Genomic DNA, 23,819 nt, shown 5'->3' with positions numbered 1-23,819 from the left:
CCCTGGCGCTGCTAGGGCCGTTGTGGAGATTAAGCAAGCTATTGCCCAGAGTTGCAGAGTGGGACCCATGGTTAGCGTAGGCACCTAGGCGAGAATTATCAAGTCCGCGGACATTGACCCAAGACCCTGCCGCGTCGGGAATTGAACCCTGGACCCGGGCCGACCTCTGCTTCAGGGTCTGCCGCTTCTAACCAGTGAGCCACACTTCCACACAATACAGTATAAGGTTCCTGGCAACACAACGCCTGAATTTCACTCACCCTGCGGGCCGATGTAATGGCCACGAGGAACGCCGCCTTCCAGGACAGGTGCTGCAACGAAGCCTTATGAATAGGTTCAAAAGGCTCCTTCATCAATCTGGACAGCACCACATTCAATTCCCATGAAGGCGAAGGAACCCAGACAGGAGGGAACACTTTCTTCAAGCCTTCCAAAAAATCATTGATCACAGGGATCTGAAAGAAGGAAGTCTGTGAAGGGCATTTCCTGTAGGCAGTCAGCACAGCAAGATGGACCTTAATGTAATGGATATTAAGTCCAGACTGCGCCAGATGCAGAAGATATGGAAGGATGACCTCTTCCTTACACGTCGTCGGGTCATAATTCTTGGACTTGCACCAGATGCAAAACCTCTTCCACTTGTAAGCATAGGAAGTCCGAGTGTAAGGTCGCTTATCCTCCTTCAGTATGTCCATGCAATCTTCAGGTAGATTCAAATGGCCATATTGCACTATCTCAGGAGCCATGCCGCCAAACTCAAAGACGAGAGGTTGGGGTGCAACATCTGCCCCCCGAACTTCGTGAGAAGGTCCGGCCTGCACGGCAGCCGTATGTGAGGAAGGAGAGACCGGTGAAGCAGGTCCGTGAACCACCACTGCCTGGGCCATTCCGGGGCAATCAGGATCATCCGCACCCTGGACTGGGACAGCTTGATGAGCACCGCCGGAATCAGGGGAATGGGTGGAAAAGCGTACAGAAAGCTGTTCGACCAGTTGATCCATAGCGCATTCCCCAGCGTTCCCTGCTGGTAGTACCTGGAGGCGAAGTCTCTGCATTTACTGTTTTCGGCGGTGGCGAACAAATCTATGTCTGGAGTCCCCCACCTTGCGAAGACTAATCCTAGTACTTCGTCGTCTATGACCCATTCGTGGTTTTCCTGAATTAGTCTGCTCAGTGCGTCCGCCTGAACATTCTGCACACCTGGTACATGGGTAGCCGTTATCGTCAGTCCTCTTGCCAGAAGCCATCGCCAGATCGCCTGCGCCTCCTGCGACAGAGTGCGTGATCTTGAGCCCCTCTGCTTGTTGAGGTAATACATCGTGGTCGTATTTTCCGTCTGTACAAGCAGAGAGTTGGTCTGGAAGGATGGATGAAAGGCCTTCAGTGCCAAGTGAACAGCTCTGAGTTCCAGGAAGTTGATGTGATACGTGGACTCCGTCGGTGACCACGTTCCCTGAATCTGTAAGTCTCCGGAGTGCGCTCCCCAGCCCTGGAGAGAAGCATCCGTCACGATAGTCTTAGTGGGAATGTCCTTGTGGAAGGGAACCCCTCTGAGGAGATTCTCTGCTGAACACCACCACTTCAGAGACTGAAGAGCATGCAGAGACAGTCGTATCTTGTCATCCCAAGACCCTTTCCTCTGATCCCACTGATCCTCCAAGCACACCTGCAGCGGTCTCATGTGCAGACGTGCGTGTGGCGTTAGGAAGATACAAGAGGCCATCGATACCAGTAGAGAAGACACCGTCCTCACTGTTGTAGATGGAGTGGTCATAAGAGCCTGAGCCTTCCGAAGGAGTGATAATCTTCGCTCCTCCGAAGGAGACACGCTTGCTGACAGCGTATTGATGGTGGCTCCCAAGTACTGAATGCACTGGACCGGAGTCGGGACAGACTTGGACATGTTGATGTGCAACCCCAGCTTGTTCAAGAGAACGCACGTCTTCTGGAAATGTGCCTGAGCTTCGGAGAAGGAGGAGGCCTTGATCAACCAATCGTCCAGGTACGGGTAGACAAACACCTTGTTCTTCTTTAGGTGTGCTGCTACCACTGCCATGCACTTCGAGAATGTTCTGGGCGCAGACTTCAGCCCGAAAGGCAGTACTGTGTACTGATAATGATTGGTGCCGACTTGAAATAGCAGGAACTTCCCGTGTTTGTGTGCATGGGCACATGGAAGTACGCATCCTGTAGGTCTATTGCACATAGCCAGTCTTCCTGTTGCAACGGAGGATAAATCTGATGCAACGACAGCATGCGAAACTTTTCTCTGCGAATCCAGTTGTTTGCCTGTGGCAAGTCCAGAATGGGCCTGAACTCGTTCTTGTCCTTCTTGCGAACCAGGAAGAACCGGGAGTACAGACCTCTTCCTCTTTGAGACAGAGGTACATCTTCTATCGCCCTTTTCCTTAACAGGATATCGGCCTCCGCCTGGAGCTAGAGCAGTTGAAACTGCGAGCTGACCGGAGATATGGATGGAGGCAGGCTGGTGAACCGAAGACTGTATCCATTGCAAACAATATTCAGCACCCACTTGTCCTGAGTAATTTTCTCCACTCTGCCAGAAAAAATTGAACGCTTCCCCCCCACCGGAGTGGGTAACGGATGTAGGGTAAGTAACCGCTCAGGGTCGAGACCCGGCCGGGCCCTTGTTCGCTGTAGAGAACTGCTGTCCCCCTCTACCCTTCTGGCGCTTCTGGAAGGGTCTCCGGAACTGCTGCTGTTGTTGCTGCTGCTATCCCGAAGACTGCCCTCGTCCTCTTCCCTGTGCACCGAACCGTCTCTGGAACGGTCGGTAGGCCTTCTTTTCTTTGGGCTTCTCCAAGCCCACAGCCGTCAGGGTCTCTGCCTCCGCCTTCATGCGGGCCATCTCATCATCGGCATGCTTTCCAAACAGGGTTTTCCCCTAGAAAGGGCAGATTGGCCACCCGCTGCTGGGCCTCCGGCTTGAGTGATGAGAGCCTGACCCAAGCATGGCGCCGCTGGTTGATCCCATGACAGTACCCATGGGCAGCCAAAAGAGACATCCGCAGCCGCGCTGATGATCTGGTTTGAAACCAGCATCCCCTCTTTAAGTATCTCTTGGAAGTCTTCCCTCTTGTCTCGTGGCAGAATGGCAGAAGTTCCGTGAACTGTTGCAGGGATTCCCACAGGGCACGGTCATACCGCCCTAGCAACGCCGCATCGCTGGACGCCTACATGGCTGTGGATGCAGTCCCATAAGCCTTCCTACCAGCTGAGTCGATCCTTAGGCTCTCCTTATCGGGCGGTACGGTTGAGGACGGGGAGGTAAAATATAACTTCCTGGCCGCCGTCTTGATAACAGAGTCCGGCACCGTATCTATCCGCAGAAAAGCCGGGTCCGAATCCGGAGCCCTGTACTTCTTCAGAAGTCGGGAGGGAGCGGCCTTCACCACCGCTGGCGTGAGGAACAGCTCCTCCGCAGGCTCTACCCAACCAGGCACTAGTGGCAGTAGAGGGCGAGACAAATGCTTCTTGTGAAGCGTCTCAAATATCACGGACGTCGTGGGTGTTGGAGCCGTCACCGTGATTCCCAATTTTGCCGCCCCCCTCAGGAGAACATCCTGGAACGTGCTGATGTCGTCCACCGGAGACACCCTTGTCCCTGGAGATTCCGAGAAGGTCGGTGAATAGGTCCTGGTCCTGGACCTGGAGGAGTCCGTGCGGGACCTATATCCACGCCTCCTATGGCACCGTCTTGACCTGGTGGAGGATGTACGTCGACTCCTTGATCTCCCTCTCCGTCCGGAGCATGATCGTGACTTCCTCTGCTTCGGTCGATCCGCCGGTTCCACCGGAGCGGGCGACTTTGGTTTGGCCGGGGCCTTCGGCTTAGGGATCCCCTTGGGAGGGGTCGAAAGTCTGGGCTGTGAGTCCGACCTCGGAGGGACCGGAGGCGGCTTGTCTGCTGGCAGCTGAGGTCGAGGTATAGGTTGAGGAAGTGGTGGTAGAGGAGGAGGAGTAGGGGCCCTCGGAGGGAGCCCCCTCGGTAATAGAGGCGGGGGTGTAACCGGCCTCTGAAGGGGTATACACCACATAGTACACCGAACCCGGTGATCCTCCTTCCTTTCCAGCCTGGGACGTTGGCGAACCTCCCATGGTGCCAGACCTCCTACCACGTCTTTACGGCGACGAAGAACGGCGACCGGACGGCGAGCGTCGGTCCCTCGACGGCGAGCGTCTCTCCCTCGACGGCGAGTGCCTTCGCCTCGACGGCGACCTCCTGCGCCTCGACGGCGATCTTCTCTTCGACGAAGAGGATCCCCTCGACGACTATCTTCTTCTTTTCGCCGACGGCGAAAGGCAGTGTCGCTTTAACTGCGAGCGCCGACACCGGGCCTTTCGACGTCGATCACTCGACGATGAGTCAGACGATGATGACGACGAAATAGTCACAGGAGACTTTGACGGCGGTCTGTTCAGTTCCTTCGACGTCGAGCGTAGACGTCGCTTCGCCCCAGAAGACGGGGAACAGACTGCAGTCATCCCTCTCGACGCCGTAGTCGGTGTAATCGACCCAGACGGAGAATGGGTTCGCCTGCTGGTCTTCCTGCCCCTGGGGAGCCCCCCAGAGGCCTCAGCACTGGCAGAGGAAGCCCCTCTAGACCCACCTTGCGCCTTCAGCCTTCTTTCCTCAAGGCCCTGAAGCCTGATCTTCTTTCTGTCCTTCAGGGTCCTGCCAGAGAAGCCCTGACAAATCACACACTCCTCTGGGACATGGGAAGAGGGAAGGCAGAGGATACACACCTCATGGGGATCTGATTTGGCCTTCTTCCTGGAGCACTCCGGACATTTGTCAAATAATGCAGGCATATTTGACATCAAAAGGGTGCAATAACCAAGAAGAAAGGCACCAACGTACTTTAGAAAGCACTCAACTTGAAACAAAAGTGAAAAATCACCAATAAACCCTTGAAAAGGGAGAGCTCAATGCTCCAGGGTCCTGCTTGCAAGAGCCGGAAAAAAGAACTGAAAGTAAAAGGGACCTGCAGTGCATTCTGGGATACTGTGAAGTTCTGGAAAGTTCTCTTAAAGGCACAGTATCCTGTTCTGAGCCCCATAATGGTAGCCTATGGGGCTTGTCTGTCCAGGTCTTCCTCTCTATCATTCCAGAAGGGTTCTTGCAGTTGAGGCAAGGGAAATCTGGACAGGCTTTGCTGTTTGTGGATTTTTGGTGGAATTTCTAGTTGAAGTACTGGACAGGGTAGCCTGGTTTTATAGGCTGCATTATCGGTCTTTAATTCTCTCTTAAGTGTCTGTGCTGTTCTGCATTTTTTCGACACTTTAAGAGATTATATTTGATTGCTCCGGGGTCCACGCACATGGGCGGGACTATTCACTAGATTATGACTATACACAGAGATCCCCATCTACAGAAGCTTAGTTCCATAATTGGTCTGCTGGCCCAGGTCTTCCATTGGGAAATTATGTACTTAGAGAAGGCCCTCAGATCTCATCTATAACCAATAACATAGTGTTCCAAAGTAAATATTTTTCTATCAGTTTGATTAACATTTTCTAGCGATGAGAGTAGAATTACTGAAGATTCACAGCAGGACATTCCATTATTATCGGAGACGCCCAATGGGCTTGTGTGAAGAACATCGATTAGAAGTTGCATGCTCCTTGAGGATATATGGGTAATTTGAATGTTGAAGAAACCACAACTGATTAAGTTGTGGTAAGAAGTAGGGGAGGCCCATGAACACAATCTCAAAATTCAAAATCAGCTGGACACATTTTCAAAAAGAGAACATATGCATAATCCAGAAGTCCAAGAAGGAGAGAGCAAATAAAATTGTAGAAGAAAGGGCATTTAGCAAAATAAATCACTTATCAAAATACTCATTGTTAGTGGAAAAATATATGTTGGACTTCGAGACCGGTAAACCGTATTTCAGGCACGAAAAACACAAATTTAATTACATTGCTTGATAATGAGTCTGGGAAGACAAAAAAGATGAACTAGAAGAAGCTCTTTAGGAGAGATCACCTTCAGGACGAGTCCAAAGAGCAAGTGCAATGTAAAAATAACAATGAAAGAAAAAGGAATAAATCAATTTTGAGAAAGCAACAAAAGAAAGATTGAAAAAAGTTTTGGAGATTGGTGCTATTTGAACGAATGCGAAGGACAACACAGAGGTGGCAGGAGACAAAAATGCTCGAGTTATAGCACAAAATGGATGTGGCTTTACACACTGCTCTTACGCAAGATTCACCTAGCCATTATTCCTGTGGATCATCTGACTAACCAGGTGACATCTGATGGGTGCAGGCAGAACCCTAAGCGAACATGAGTGTGGGATGTCCTGATCCCTGGCTGCTGTCCTGGTGTTAATCCCCTTCAGCATGCATCAAGGAGGTGCCAGCAATACAATGTGGGCAGCGTCCATACTTGTCCAATCGGGGTGCTGGTACCCACAGCCTGTGTGTCCCAGCAGTAGTTTAAGCCAGTGGACTGGTGTAGGAAATGAGTCAGCAGGATAGCAGAAGACATGGCGGCACCAATTCCAGGCATGCTTAGACTAACTTCAACGGTGGTAGAGGAGGACTACCTTGATGCTGCAGGAGTAGGTAGCCTTTCTAGCATCCTGTGCCACGTCAACCAAAGACGTAGAATCGACAGATGCACGGTTTACCACACAGATGGACTGCTAACCTGACACTGCCATGTGTCCCTTCCCTGTGGACCAGGAGCAGGGTAACAAACTATGTTGCCAGGCATAAGGGACAAGTATACTGCAAAATTAACCTGACTGGTCCGTCAAGGGGCACGTTCCACTTCTGACACGATCACCTGGGTGAATTAGTGAAGGGAATGTTCATCCCTGGAGCTTTAGTACTACAGAGAGCCTACTACTTCACCAGGAAAACCCCAATGGTTTCCCACCACTATCTCCCATCGTTGGCCTGACCCTTCGCTTAGTAAGTGGGGGGCTTGGACTCAAAGATGAGGGGTAAGACAATCTCATTGCAGATGCCCTGGAGATTGGATCCTGCAGGACTCTTAAAAGCAAATTTGCAATCTACTGAGGCGCCAATACATTCCTTGCTGTGGGCAGTACTTTACTCAAATCTCTGTTTACCACCCTATACGGTATGGTGCACATCTCCACAACCTTCAAACATACAAATTACCTAAATCTGTCAAGCTTGAATCGATCATGCTCAAGATTGACTCAGGCCTGGGTGCTCGGTGGTTGTCTAATCCCTCCTTCAGCTGTCCCCTCTTGATGCTCCAGGAAGTTCTAGGGCTGAACTCCCTGGAGCAGCTTTATGCCGCTTGCTTTCCTTGTTCTTCCACTGGGTAAGCCCATGGTTGCTCTAAGAAACCTGCTGCCATTACCCATGTTGTTTCTGGCCTCTACATTCCCTATGGACATTAATGCTCTGGAGCTGTATTTGTGTTCCCTTCCTTGGGTGGGTTGTACCTTCCCACTGAGTGACATCTATCACTCAGCTAGCCCCTGCTGCAACGACCAGTACCACTCCTAGCCCAGCTTCTAAAACTAGCACAGCTGAAAAGGGGAGGGGTGTCTACTAGAATCACAACCAATGCATCACCAACACAGATGCTCATCAGTGATCTTGCTACCATGGAGATTCTGGCACAGTTTGCTACCAGAGGCTGCAAGCAAATGTGTATCAGCCTACTGCCAACGATTCTCAAACCAAAATTTTAGTAACAGAACCACCTTGTACAATTTGCCAAGAGATAAAAATATGGAACATGACCTGGGAGCTTGCACTCATTCTTGCCCAGTTAACACATGTCCCAGACTTAAGCCCAATAGAAAGGACTAACAATTACTACTTCTCCGAAACATTCCACAAAGCTGCAGACGGTTTACCGGGACAAGGCCTTGGTTTTAAACAGAAGGCAGAGGAGTCAAGAAGAACCTTCCTAGGAAGGGTGAAGAAAGATTACAAACAGTTATGAGGTAAACTGGCTGGAAGGGGAATTATCACACCACTGGAGTTTGGTTAGGTGCATGCTTTTTCCTGCTTGAAAGTGTGGGGAAAGACTTTGTTGGGTTGTACTGGTGTTGGAAAGGGGTAGTTTGTGTTCTTGGCAAATTAACATACCTTGTGCCGACTGGTTCTCCATTTGTAAGGCAACCCCACCTTAAAAATGGGACAACAGTTCTTTTCTAGTTCTGAAACTGGGTGTTGGGGAGGATAGCAATATGATGAAATAAAGTAGATCATGCTGAATAACATTGAGAGAAGACATTTTGAGAGATACAAAATGATGCATATAATTTGTGAGGCCGCTTTATGCAATGTTTGTTTAATATTGCCAATAAATACTACAAATTTGAAAATAGAGTAACACAACCCTATTTCGTTGTGAAGAGTAGAAACCATAAGATTAGGGTGCCGAAGAAGGACCCGTTTTCATAGTACCATATGAGACGTTTAGTGTCAGTGCCTACTCACCTAAGAACATGCAAAACAAAGGAAAGCCTTGTCCAAACTTAGATTTGTCAGGAGAACCTGGATAATTTGGTGGAAAGTGAGAAATGCATGTTTTCAAACTTCCTTCACAAAACTACAAACAAATTTCTTAGGTGGAATGGGGCGTTAATATAGTAAATCAAGTATTTGTGCGTCTGGCATGTTAATAACTGGAAACTGAACAGGTATATGTGATAAACAAGAGCACATGGTTGAAGTGGTCATTAGGGATTAATTTTGGCATGGAGTCTGGCATTGCATCTGTATTTCTCTAGTGTTGCATTTCATGCAACTGCCCTGAAAAGGACTTATTCAAAACATGCTCTGGTACCAAGATGTGTGATGATTTTTTCACTAAGTTTACCAATGTTTTCGGGTGTTATAACCTGATAAACAGGTTCACAAAGGGCTGTAAAGGAAGATTTACTTAATTCAACTGAACATCAGGCATGAATATGCAGGAAATGTGTACTAAATCGCAATAATCCCTGTACTATAACGCATGTCATTATTAGTTTGAATTTATCATGAGCAATGCAAAATAACAAGCTGTAGACACATACTGCATGGCTCATAGCATACAATGAAGGCAACCGGCTATTTATACACTTTATCAACAACAGAAAAAACATTCTTCGAATACACATGAAAAAAATGCACAGTACATTTTTTGCAACATTCACTTCAGTTTGATCAATGAAATTAAACCTGGTACAACCAGCAAAAAAGGGGATACCATGACTTTAAACTTTGTATTTCTTTAAGGTCAATGCATCAATGTTATCATAAATAACTACACACACCCTGAAGCTGTTCAAATATGCCAAGAGAATGTTTATTAATACACTTAGGACTTACAGATCACAAAAGATAGTGATACAGAGTTAATCAAGAAGTCAGTTAGAAGATGCATGCAGGTCAGTGTTTTCAAGAGCTACCAAAGCAGATTTTAGAAGGCACATTCACACAGGAAATTGTGTAGACAAATCAGACTAATTAATAAAGCAGCCCCAAAAACCAAAAGATTGAAATGTACAGAAAACTCTAATACTGCCAAACAAAAGCAACATTATAGATTCAGGAATGAAGAATATGCACTAACCCTTTGAATACAAGAGTAGGAGAGCCCTTCCTTGGAATGTTTTTGGTAGTTAATTATTTGAACATTAACACATTTCAGAGACATCTTTATCTTGAAACCCATTTCAATGAAAAAAATCAAATACTGATAATTGTACTCAAAAGGAGCAATTCAATTGAAACTAGGTGGCTGAGCTAAATTTTAACTGACTACATGCATTTATTTTCGAAGAAACACACACAGAAAAACACACATTTAGAAATGCCTCGAAACCTAATCTTTTACCAAATGCCCAACTCTTTACCTAACCTTTGCTCGTAGCCCACCTCTTTAACTAGACTGAACTGGAATTCTGAAGCCCAATTATTCAAATTATGATGGAATGCGTTTGTTAGATTTTTCTTGCTCTAATTCTCCTTTCAATTAAATTATTTTTTTTTTCATTGAAATGCATTTGTATTTTTAAATGCCCTGGGATGGCATGATTAGCCAATTTTAAAGATGAACAACGTTTAAAACTGGACAGAAACAATTAAAATAGCCAAGAGATAAATTTTGCAAAACAAAGTAAGGAAACAGCCATAATAACAAGTACTCAAAGGGTTTCTGTGCGCAGGTAAAGAGAAATCAGACAACATTATTAGTACGACTTTTAAAGTAGTAAATTTAGCATAGCAAAGTTTAAAGAGACAGTATCCCCGTTCATGTGGAGCTGGAAGAGAGTCGCTGTAAAACAAATTCATGATGAAACCAATCCACAAATGTTCTACCACTAAATTACTAGCCTTCACCATTTTACAACCATATCTACTTCAAGAGGCTGTCAGTTTCAAACACTGCTGCTTTATGGTCAACAAAAGTAAATTTCCCACACTTGAGTTGATCATTTATTTGTGATCGTCTTTAGTGAGGATGTAACATAACAATATCGCTTCTAAATATATAAATATTCATACTACGATGCAGTATGTGTCAAACCAAACATTCATGAATAAGACTCGGATACAAATGTTACTTCCGTTTACAACTTCAACACTCTGCCTCTCTCACCATCCGCTCGAAGCCTTATTATTCGTATCTTTTTTTTTAAAATAGCTGGCACAACAAAGTGAGGGCTAGCAAAATGGTGAAGGAGAAAGAGAAGGGATACTGTCCCTTCATGAGAAAGTTTTGAGTTTGAACAAATAGAGAATACCAGTCTAGTTACCAAAGGAGAACTCTTGCACCCTTAACAATGGAATGCCCTTGCTACTTCCCACCTATACTATCCACAATTTACTTTTAAAACCAAGGAAAAACTGCACCACTCAATCCAAAAGAATGAACCTATGCTAAAACACGTTATACGAAACAAGGGCATCAGTGGATTCTTTGGCAGGCTTCCACTTTTTTCCTCTACATCATTTAACCTACATGAAGATCAGGCAAAAGATCTTTCACAAAACTATTTTGCCACTAAAAACAGCAGCAATAGCTGAATAGCAAGATAAGTAATATTCCACATTCCAAGTGTCTCTATGCACCAAAAGGTTTCACCTATGGTGTTGGCCAGGAAGGAGCCAAAAGTCAGCTTTCTAGTTATAAGCCGAACAAAAATATTATTATACCTAATCCCTACACTTCATGCAACTGTGCCTTGTGCCATTCCCAAAAATGATTCCAAACTATAAAAGGGACTGTTATTGGGTGGTGCAGTTTGAATTGCTTGCAATTTAGTAGGTATGAGCTTGGTATTTTGCATAAAGAGTTCTCCTTCAATTACAATTCAGTCGTTTTCACAGAGGTTAAATTGTCCAAACATGTAACATAGGATAACAATATTAGGAAATGTATTTGACAAACACAGAAAAACAAGGAAAGGAGAATAATCATGCTGAAAAGAGAAAGCGAGTACAAATAAAATTTCCATTAAAATATTTAGCTTGGCACTGTAACAGCATATTGATTAATTTAAATAAACACCTGAGGATTGGACCATTTGACCTAATAAATGAATAATGCTAGGGGTAGAGGATGCATTACACTTTCTTTTGTTCTGCAGTGTATTGTTTGAGTTGACCATGCAACTTCTGCAACTGAACATTCTTTCTAGAACTTTTCTTAGTAATGTGTTGGCATTTGGGAGTGTTTGCTTTGCTAAAATGAGAAAGCGAATGGAAATGTATATTCAAAATTGCCATGCCCGAGTAAGCAAAGGTTTCATTTGGACATTAGTTAGAACACAAAGTGAAGAATGCTAGATCTTTAAATAACGCAAGAGACCTTTTCATTGAAAAACTTCTGAAAATGACAACATTTGATGAAAAAAACACTGTTGATATCATCTAATGTCATCAATGGTTATATACATAAGAAATCATGGTGAGATCAGCTATTATCATTCACTGTTAACAAAATGCTGACAAAGGCGGCTTGCAGATACTTCAACTTGTTTAAAAAACTCATGCTGTGATCCGTTTCAAACACATTGCATGTGCTGAAAGAAAATGAGAAAACAGGCCAAGAAAGCATAAATTAAGAGGATGTGAGTTGCTGTTCCCGTTGGTTAAACCCCACGGTCACATGAGGAAACAGAATGCAAGTAATTTGCAACCATGGTTTACCAAATACTTCAATGATTTTCCTAATATGATGATAATATTCCCGCAGTTTATCGGCCAAAACACGTTATTGCAGATGTGTTCTAGCTTTGGAACTCTACTGCAGCCTAAAGAAATGATCTTTGAGTTTAAGAGCAACTACTTATTTTAAGTCACTTCCCAGCACCATGAATAGTGTGAAACTGGAATACCTCTTAGAGTATACATTTCTGTGTTACATCTTCACCTTACTTCAGGAAGGCCATAATGTTGTATGTTAGAACTGAAAAAATAAATCAGCATTTAATGCAGGCTCTACTGTCCAAGGGCTCCAAGTTCTCCAGTATCCCATCATGCACTGTAAGTGGCAGTTGCCTCAGTTCTTTCTTTACAATGTCAGAAAGAGATTGTATTAAATGCAGAACATTATTCAACTTTTCCCTTTTACTGGAGAGAAGGGTGGGTTGCTTGTGATTTCAATTGGAGATTCTCCTGAAGGAGAACTAGGATTATAGATATGAAACTGTTCATTTTCCTTCGGAGAATCTCAACTGATAACCGTAAGCACTTAGCTGAATCGTAAGTCCATCCCCTAAAAAGGAGGAAGCAAAGGTAATGAAGGAAGACAACGCAAAGAAGTTTCTGAAGGAGGCCTGCCCTACTTGTGCATCTGTTCTAGAATCTGAATCAAGATACTAGCGTATTTTACAGGGGGGAACAGATATGCAGATAGCGGCTTTGCATATATCGGAAATGGGGCTATTTCTCAGTAATACAGTAGTATCTGCTTTACCCTTGGTTGAATGGGCATTATGTTAACTGACAAAGTTGAATTTGTTTTAATGTAGCAGAGAAGAATGTAAGAAGCAATCTATCTAGAGAGAACACTGAAGTTGCCAAAACTGTATAATGATAATTAAAACCAGATGTTTGGATTTTTCACTATCCTTAGTTTTATCTAAAAAAAATGTCAGACCTCTTCTCCCATCAAGAGAATAGAGGGATCTCTCTGCCAGGGAAGAAGGGGTGTGAAAGAACACTGGTACGGTAATGGTTTGTTTCACATTAAAATCTGAAACTACTTTAGGAAGGAATTTTGGATACGTTCTTATTACCATTCAAGGAAATATAGAGCCTGTATTTTGCTGAACCTGTGTGAAGATGTTATAGCTACAAGGAGAGTGTCCTTCTAGGAGAGTAACTGTAAGGAGGCTTTATGAACTGGCTGAGAGTCTAAAAAGGACAATATTTAACTCTCAAGAAGGAGATGCTCTCTGAACCAGGGGGAGAAACGTTAACACCCTCCAGGAAGTCCTTAACTAACCTCTGGGTTTTTCAGGGGGAAAAAAAAAGTTTGTGAAGGACATTTTCTGAAGGCCATGGTGGCAGATAGGTGAACTATTACTGAAGAGACCTGTAAGCCTTATCTGGCCAAATGAAGAAGATATGGTAAAAAGGCTCTAATTGACCGGTAGTAGAATCAAAGCTGTACTAAAAACACCAGATACCGAATCGCCTTCATTTGAAAAGGTAGGATGCTCCAGTGGATGTATGTTTAGATTTTCTCAAAAAGTCCATTGAATTTTGTGGGAAGTTCAAGTGTCCATATTGGATGAGTTCTGGAGAAAGGCTACCAAATGCATTGATCGCAGGTTGGGATGCAGAATCTGGTCCCCAGAGTTATGCAGAAGATCCGATCTGTATGGCAGGCTCTTCTGCAATAGTTAAAACAGGTGAAGGTGGTCAGTGGTGCAATTAGAATCATCCTGATTCTTGAGTATATCTGCTTGTTGATTACTGCTGGGATCAGGGTAGTCTGTGGAAAGGTGCAGAGCAATTTGGCATACCAAACGGTCCACAGGGCATTTCCCTTCATTACTGGTCAGTAAAATCTTGAGGCAACTTCTGGGCATTTTTTGTTCTCTGGGTCTGAAAAGCGATCTATCTAGTTACAGAAGATGTCTTGAAAAATTGAACTGTTTATGACCCACTAGCGGTTGTCCAGCAACGACCTGCTCAGGGAGTTTGCTTGAGCATTCTGAACCCCAACGAGGTGGACTCCGGTGATTCTCAAGTTCGGCTATCAACTACTCCAGAGGTTTTGAGCTTCCTGGGGAAAAAAAACGCTCTGGGTTCCCGTTACTTCCTGCTTGTTCAGGCAATGCTTGGTTGTAGTATTCTCTATATGGACAAGCAGTGAATGCTTCCTGAATGAGGGAAGGAAACCTTTCATGGCCAGATTTACCATCCTCAGTTCCTGCAGATTGAAGTGGCAAGTCATTTCTTTCAAAGACTATGTTCCCTGGACCAGCAGATGATCCATAAGAGCACGCAACTTGAAAGGGAGAAGTCAATTTTGCCCAAAAAGTAATAAAACATAATCTATAAATAAATCACCAGACAGCATCACTGTCTGAAGGGATGAGCTGCAGCTGAGACAGAGTGAATTTGTCTTTCCACCTGCCTGGCAACTGGCACCTTCCAGAAATTGCTGTAGTGGTCTCATTAAGAGAAGTGCAATTGGTCTTAGGAAGATGCATGGCACAATACAGCAAAGAAGCAATGGTTTTTATCTTGCCATTGCATGCGTTACTTTCAGCAGCCCCAGCATAAGTCTATATTTTTTGTATCATTGGGATCCAAGGTAGGATTTTTCAACATTGAGCAAATTGATGCCCGCTTCCACTGTTGGAAACTGACCTGATATTAGCTCTCTATTAAGCAGATGTTTAGCCACCATACTAGATACCATATATAAAACCAGGGGGGAAAGGGTCTAATGGAGACCCTGATTTAAGGGTATAGAGGAGACCCCAAGATCGTATCCTCTGGAAGAGGGGTAAAGTGATCCAGCAGTGACAGACTAAGATCAATTCCATCCGTAGATTCCTGAGAGGAGGAAAAGGGGGGTAGTGCCTTATCTGAACACAACCTTTTAGATGAAGAAGCAAATCATTTGTATACCCCTGGCACCTTGGATTGTCGACAGGTAATGTCGATTCTCTCCATGGTATCTCTTTTTGGATCCCAGCCCCCCCCGCTTCCCCGTGGGAGTCCTCAAAGTGAAAAAGGGAGCACTGGTAGAAGAGCAGACAGCCCTTTCTTGCCCTCCGAATTTCTTCCAGGGAGATTCCTGATGTTTTCAACTCTCTTCCTGTGTCCTTGTTGAGAGATCTTTTCTGGTTCTCTCAAAGAGGGCCTGAGGAGGGAATGACAGTGCTCACACCTTTTGGGGGAGTGAGAAACTGGCAGGCAGAGAATACAAATCCAATGGGAATATGTCTTGACCATGTTCTGCCACATTTGAAACATCAGCAAAAAGAGATGGAATTTAAAAAAAAAGGTAATTACAGAAAAATACCCTATCTTCCAAGAATGTTGAAAGAAGTACTTTCATGAAGGTTTTGAAAGATTTTGTGGTCAAAAAGCTAAAAAAGGCCAAACAAATGCTAAATACAGAGCATGATAAGACACTGGAAGGTTTGATGCCCTTACGGATAGAGTGTTGATTTACAGCTTAACATTACTTCAGCTTATATGGTTACATTGCCTTTATTCTTTTCCTTTCATTTACTTTAAAAAAAGGTTTGTGAAAGAGGTTTTTTAAATGGGTACTATTGTTCTAAAAACTCTTTTTTTTTTAAAGAAAATTAGTGTAATTTGCCTGTGTAGCCTGCACTAGAGGCTGTTCCCGATGTAAGGTAAACGAAGAAATGCTTGGGACTCCTGCTTTTTGGTGGAAATAATCCGTGCTGATGATGATCAATGAGAAAATGAGGGTCAATCATATATACAAGGAGTCACTGATAAAGCCTGTTAAAACGAGCTGAAGGAAGCTATAAAGTGAATAATGAATAAAATGACCTCACTGGACAAAAAAGTTTGGCAAGGAAGACTAATGTTAGGAACGTGTCAAAGAAAGAAAAATCAATGTACAAATACAAAATACAGAACTAGGAAAACGCAGAGGTTCTTCTTCCATTTTCCACAGAGAAATTGGAATCTCTGGAAACCACCACGCCTATAATAATGGACCCCAAAACGCAGGTTCACAAATTTCTTCAAAGATTAGCTTTTGTTGGTGTAGTGGACACTTCTATCCTAAATGCTGCACATTTACCTACCAAGAATCATCTGGCAAAGGGGAAGGCAAGGTATTATCACACTGCTAATTGAGGAGGGCAACTCAAGACCTTGCAAACTGGCTACAGTGGAGAAGAAAATAAATATGGTAATGGACAGCTCTAAGGTATTTTTCCCCAAAACTGAGTTATGAGACTCTGATGCAAAGACTGGACTTGTGGCTTGCCAAGAAAGAAGATACCCCTGGCTGATTAGGCTTTTTTTCAGCTAGGCTGTTGGTTAAGGAAGGAGAAAGACGTTTTTATTTGCAAATCCTGAATCTGCAAGGGAATGCTTGAATTCAAAATAAGCAGCCTGAGAGAAAAGCGAGGCACTGCCTCACAAAGTTCATAAACAGATAATGACTTAAAATGGTTGTGGGAAGCCAGAGCGTGCTGATGAGGGGTCATGGATTGAACAGAACCTCAAGAATCTCAGTATATGCATGGTCCTTAAACTAGTCCATAACATTAGTAGGCTCAATAAACCATGGTCTCTTTTTAAAAGAGGGCCCTTATATTTACAATTCAGGAAACTCGTGTTAATAGTTCCAACAGCCCGGGAGCTAGCACCATCATCCAGGACTCGACGCCCTCAGGCTCCAGCCCTACGGCTAGGTTGCGGGAATTCCCCCCTATTCCTGAATCCGAGTTTGAAAGACTGGTGCTCGGAATCACCTCGGGCTCCCCTCTTGACCCCCTTCCTCCAAAAATCTGGAAAAGCTTTGGAACCGATCTCTTCGGCACTTTGCGCAGTATATGCAACCAATCTTTGCACTGCGGATATGTTCCTACCCCTTGGAAGCAGGCTCTCGTTACCCCGCTCCTGAAAAAGCCCTCCTTGAGCCCTGACTGTCTATCAAACTACTGACCCATCTCCCTCCTGCCATTTCCAGCAAAAGTCGCCGAACGATGGGTCAGCTCCTGTCTATCCACTCACCTGGAGCAGAACAACATCCTGGATGACCTCCAATTCGGTTTCCGTCCAGCCCACGGCACCGAAACAGCTGTCTTGACAGCCATGGAGGATCTTCGTATGCGTGCAGACATGGGCCAGCCAGTAGCTTTGATACTGCTGGACTTGTCTGCCGCATTCGACACGGTCAACCACAGGACGCTGTTGGAGAGACTCGGTGAGGCAGGTGTGGATGGCACTGCTCTGCTATGGTTTCATTCCTATCTGCGGGACAGGAGACAGGCTGTATCCGTTCCCCCATTCCAATCCGCATTTGCACCCGTGCCCCAGGGAGTTCCCCAGGGCTCCTCCATCAGTCCCATCCTTTTCAACGTGTATCTTAAGCCTTTGATCACGTTAATAAAGTCCTACAGGATAAAAACGATCAACTATGCTGACGACACCCAGCTCATTCTCTCTTGGGAGGGAGAAGACTCCATCTCCTTAACTTCCTTCCACGACTGCCTAAGAGAGACGGTTGGGTGGTTGCATAAGAACTCTTTACAATTAACTCCTCTAAAACTGAGGTTCTGTTTTGCGCTGGAAACTACATACCTCGCCAGTTCCCGAGCGATTTCTAGCCTCCAGAAACACGGGACAAACCACAGCCAGTAACCTCGGTCCGTAACCTGGGAGCCATGCTCAATAACAAGCTGAGTATGGAAACCCAGGTCACAAAAACAGTGGGGACCTGCTCAGCCCTCTTACGTTCCCTGCGTATAATTATGCCACTCCTCCCTGCACAAGCTCGGGCATTGATAGTCAGGTGTACTATTCTCAGTCACCTCGACTATTGTAACGCGTTGCTACTTGAGTCTCCAGTTACGCTGCTAGATCGGCTTCACTAGGAGATCCTCGGCCACAGCGGCCTTAGCCAAGCTACATTGGCTACCTCTGAAGCAGCGTGTGGCATTCAAGGCCCCTCTGCCTTGTTTTTAAGGCTCTGCATGGACTCGGGCCCAGACCTCTGCAAGCCCTGTTCTCGTGGTACACTCCTAACAGAGCCCTGCGATCGGCCTCAGCCTGTCTGGTAAAAGTGCCCAGATACAACAAAGTCAGAACTGGGGGCAGATCCTTCAGGGTCGCAGCGGCTAAATTATGGAACAGTCTGCCCATCGACATCCGCCAAACTTCACAACTCCTTCCCTTTCGAAAACGGATCAAGACCTGGTTATTTCCCTAATTCCTCCCGCTTGCTACTCGTTCTTGTTCTCCTCAGTTAGAGTATTCTCCAGCGCCAGGAAACCTGCAAGGTATCAGCTGCGCTATACAAATACTTTAAATAAAAAATAAAATAATAAAATAGCTTACATTTTTGACTTGGCAGACATATTCAGATTTACGCAACGCCCTTTCACACAGAGTGCTCAGTTCTAAATAGACTTCATGTTCGCCTGATGGATTGGTCACTCAGGAATTCTAAATATTTTTATCAATAAATTTGCAAATTAAAACCGATTAAGCTTTTGTGGGATTCAAACACAAATAAAGAAATGAGGAGAAGTTCAAATTAACAGAGTAGAGGGGAGTGTAACAGTATTTTAAGAGATAGAGCTGGGTCCCATATTGATCACAACAATTGTGAATTGAGTGAGCTATAAATTTCTACAAAACTGACTAGCATACCTCTGTCTCAGTTTAATCCTCTTATGAAGAAACTGAGTTAAATCCACCTAACGGCTCTACATCAACTGTGCACGAAAGGTTACTTACCTGAAATCCTAGAACTCCACCAGGGGAGTCCTGATTAATGTGATAAGCAGTTAAATCTCCCACTAACACAGAAGATGGGGGAACGGGGGTGGTATACATTACAAAAATAAAAATAAACAGACATACACACATCTATATATATTCTCAGTAGGAAAAAAAAAGTTACAAAGATTTTACATAATAAATACATTTGTATTGGAGCAGCAATGTCCTCTGCTTGGTATACAGGCACATTGTGATACCATGAGCGTATCTGGTATCATAACTCTTATTTTGAGCCTCGCATCATGTTAAGCCAAGTGGGTGAACAGAGGATTAAGCATGTCCTTGACTATGCAAAGTCCTGGACCTCTCCAGTGACCTGGAGGGGCACACCAAGCATGCCTTTATAAAGGACAGTGGACACCCTGGGTATAAAGAATAATTCCTTAGGCTTGACAGGACACAGCTGGAGGACGAGGACAGCTACTCCAGAGAGTGGAAGTCTATTGCCTACCTTCCTGTGGCTGGTGGGTAGCGATCCAGACCCTGAAGGGAGCCAACCCACGTACTTTGTCTAGTCATGAAGGACTTGGAACTGGAACAAAGAAGTGAGAGTATTTGAAGGACTTCTGTGTGACAAGAGCTGGTGGCTGCCTGAGACAGTCTACTAGGGGTGAAGGTATAACTCTTGAAGTCTATACACTCTGCTAAAGAAAGTGTGAGGATCTTTTGTACCTAGGAGCCTGCCTGCTTGCTAAAAGAGGGAAGGAGTCTGCCTAGCCCTGCAGGAGAAGACAGTCCAGAAAGAGAAAGGTTCACTATGTTCCAGGGACTGAAGGACATCGCTTCAGGTATGTGTGCCCATTGGGACTTCCTGTATTGACTCAAATGAGTCCAACAAACACGCGCTATGATGGAGCCGCAGCAGTCAGGCCCTCACCTGCGTTAGGACATCAGGGTCACTGCGCTGTAGGACTATGCCTGGTCTAAATGGTGACCCCTAGGAATCATTTTGTTTGCCATCCCTCCTGCCTGTCAGAGTGCAGCGGGCCATCAGATCTGTTCCAGAGGAGCGAGGAAAGGACTACTACAAACCTTTTATACCATCAAGGGTGGAACTGGAAGATACCACAAACAGAGTTCACGTATGACTTTTGGGGGTAACAGACTGCACTGAGCCCGATTCAGGCTGTTACTGGACTACTGGGGCGAGACCAGCCATTAAGGGGTCACTGGGGAGAGATCAGCTCAAGAGAACCCGGTGGGAGAAGTGCCAGGTTGGGGGAATCCTGTTTAGGGTCATTGTGCCATATACTAAGTTTGGCTGTGCATTTTTTATTACTGTTGTGTGAATAAAAAGTTGTTTTTTTTCTTAAAAGAAGAGCACTGGGCGGGACACTGAAATTATGGTGTCTGTTGGTTGTGGCGGACAAGAGGATTCATAGCTTATAACTATTAATGATACTTGCTTGGAGGAGAAGGTAGCAGAATCTGTACAATGCAACATCCTTTGTCATGAAGATGCCAATCATTATTGACCAAGGTGATTGTGAAGGATAGGAGGGGTTAGTTTTAAAAAGTATCTAAAAGACATCTTGTTCTCAAGTGGGAGCACATAATGAACAATGAAGTGCAGGATATGCTGGAAAAGTTCCGGCATGTACGCAGGCCCAATATAATTCTGCATTTTTGTGGCTGCTGAGTTTTCCGCTTACTTTAATATTCAATGAATTTGCAACGCAATTTACCATCTACTGTATAATCTGAACGCTTTTAAACATTTAATTTTTTTGCTCATACTGATCAAAAGTTACTAAAAAAACGTGCCGTGCAGAGGAAGGACCTTCAAAAAAGTTGAAAGGTCACCTTGTTGCTGTGTTAACCAGGTACTAATGAGCGGATACCTTTGCCAGACAGTGTTAACACATGTTAAAAAAAATAATGAAGTAATACTATCACAAAATATGCAGCATAATCTGGACTCCTAATTTAGGTAATCCTTCCACATAATTTGGTCCTCCCTTGCCACATAATTCTAGTGGCCCTGTATACAGATAAACCTTTGCAAAGATGTGGCAGTGCATCTTTAAACAAACAAAGCTTCTTGGCTGTTTTAGGCAATATCAAGAGGCCAGAGATTGAATGAGCAAACACATTTGAAGTTTCCATGCCTGAGGGGGTATGGGGCTAGGTCCCAAACATGAGTGAGAAGGTTAGAACACCTCACAGGTGCTCTAAATCAGCAGGTAAACACTAGAATCTCAATATCAATCTCTCAATCTGATCGCAATAATCCAAATGATATCGATCGCAAGATAGGTCAATAGAACTCTCTAATATGTCTAAGGAAGAGACAAGATGATTCACTGGATAGATACAATCAGCAGGGTTATTGTTGCATTAGTAATTAGAGGGCAAAAAGAGACTTCGTAATGGCATCTGTAATGCAACTCCTTGCTCACAAATCAACAAATTGTGATCACAGATGGGTTTCACTTTCTATTGCTATGTCAACTCAAAAAGATAATCAGATAGTCTGAGCTGACAATACTGATCTAGTTTATCGTATTACTTTTGGGAAATTGAACATTTTCACTTGCGAGAGGAAGGCTTTATGCTGATTTTTGACCTCATAATTGGAGGACCATGATCAGAAGATCCAAATAGCTGGGATAACTTCACAGTCTTTGAGAAAAAGACCACATAATTCCCAAGACATGATTGAGTACAGACAATGGACATGACTGACATAGAAAAACAGTCCAGAATAAGACTAGTCTTTAAAAGCGCTCTTGTAGTATTACATTAAATACTCAAAGGTAGACATGTACCATCAGCATAAGATGAAGACTTCATTAGATACACACTATCCATTGCAAGCATGCCAAATCTTTATATGAAGTCAGCCACAACCTAATAGCCTTCAAAAACACATGTAGTAGCAGAGAATCCCCTTGCAGCGGAGGTTTCCACCCCTAGTATAAGCTAAATACACACTTCCAAGGCGATCAAGAGTTACTAAGCAAAGGAAACCAAATGTAGAAGTCAATGAGGTATACTAGGGGTGGGAAGAAATGGCCAATTGCCATACCAGCACAGAGTCTTCTACTTCGAACATCTCCAACAATCCTCTGATGTAAGGAGCATGATAATAGGCCTAGTGGTCAACAAAGTTGGACTGAAGTATGTTCTCTAGAAGTCAAAACACAAACAGACTTGCAATGGGCAAATCACAACTGTTGTTCAGTCTACTGAATTATATGTATTTTCAAACCGATTTAATAAAATAAAATATATATTGAACCTCTTATTGTTTTGATATTAAGCAGAAAACATTACAAGGGGCATTTAGGCACAAAAATGTTCCCAAGCTCTCAGAGAGCTTCCTAGAACCAAACTACAACTCATTTTGCTATTGGTACGAAAGTACTGTGCAGGATGTTCCTGCAATATTAAATCAAGATCTTTGCCTTTCGATAACTAGAAAAAACTCAAGATTTTATTATTTGAAATCCTAATTACTAGAAAAAGAGATAAGAGATCTTGAAAACAGATCAATACGCACAAACGTACATACAAGAAAACCTTGAATTAATGATATGTGCCGAAAGGTTTTCATTGAAGTAATAAATGTAACACTTTGAGAACATGAAGGGGATTATTCACTTTGTTACCTGCATAAAGAGATGACTATAGTACACAAATGAGGTAGAGTAAATGAGAGCATCAATCTTCGAGTAATGTCATACTGCATGGATATGGACCATAGGCTGAATATGATCTAGAAATTAGTAATTGAAAACTCCTGGGATATGAAAAGATACGAGAATATGAAATGCAATATTCATGACAGTGACATATAATATGCCTCTCATAATAAACTTTCAGGGCGGTTGTGGGACAGTACACTATGTGGAATGCATCAATACTGCTCTATATGATAAATCGGTCAACCTTAGTTTATAAAATTGGCCATATCTATTTTATACCTTTGACACATCGTTACTGGCTTAGTGACAATTGGCCAATATTTCACATTGGCTTTCAAAATAACAGGTACATTCAAAATGAAGGCCGCAACCAAGGCCAGGGGAGGGGTAGGATGCTAAAAAGAAAACACAATTACATGGTGCGGGCAATCTGTTGCCAGTCTAGCTTGAGATTGTTTGTGTTTTAGATTAGTGGCCACCACTTAAATTAAAACAAAGATGATTTTATTTGAATGGTCACAAGAATGTAAACAGACACCTTAGCCACCAATTCTCTCTTGCCGACATAGATCTAAAGGAAAGTTTGACACTGCAAAGTTCTGTCCGGTTTGCAAAAAAACAAAAATGAAGTGGACAGAAATACAAATATTGCTGAAATAGTAACATCTAAAAGACATATCAAACCTTTCTATAAGGTGTCTTTTAGAGCAAAGACTAATTAATTATCAGAACAAACATGTGCACACCTAATAGGTACCATGTTTCCTAGGGATTTAAAGGCCACAAAAATTCATCTATAGAACCGTACATGATCTTGGCTTTTTACGCATAGAAGGAAAACAGGACACTTTGGAAATACAGCATTTATGATAAGGATATAAACTTGGATCATTTACGTGGCAGATGATGTTGAATGGATTTCAACTGACATCAGTTTCTCTGTGCACCTTTACAGAGAAAACTTATTGTGCCCACTCACTAAATTTTATATCTTAAATAAGCTATGAAACGCAGACTAAAGTATACCAGTTTTTAAGGCATGCACCTGTAATGTTTGTTCTATTACACGGGCATTTTGATGCAACACTTGAGAATTTTGGCATTACTGGCAGCATATGTTCAGCAAGAGTGGCACTGTTTAAACTGAAGCCAACAGAAAAGTTGGAGTAATACTGAAATGGTACAGATGGAATATTCTAG

At 43.8% G+C, this 23,819-nt stretch overlaps 1 protein-coding gene across 8 annotated transcripts in view; it reads right to left on the bottom strand.

Moving 5' to 3' along the window:
• SYNRG (synergin gamma) overlaps positions 1-23,819 on the bottom strand; it is a 515,412-nt gene that overhangs the window by 191,142 nt on the left and 300,451 nt on the right. The window lies entirely within an intron of this gene.

This window comes from Lissotriton vulgaris, chromosome 2_1 (genome assembly GCF_964263255.1).
Source record: "Lissotriton vulgaris chromosome 2_1, aLisVul1.2, whole genome shotgun sequence".
NCBI lineage: Eukaryota > Metazoa > Chordata > Amphibia > Caudata > Salamandridae > Lissotriton > Lissotriton vulgaris.
The sequence above is the reverse complement of the archived record's forward strand: the minus strand, read 5'-3'. Positions and strand labels throughout refer to the sequence as shown.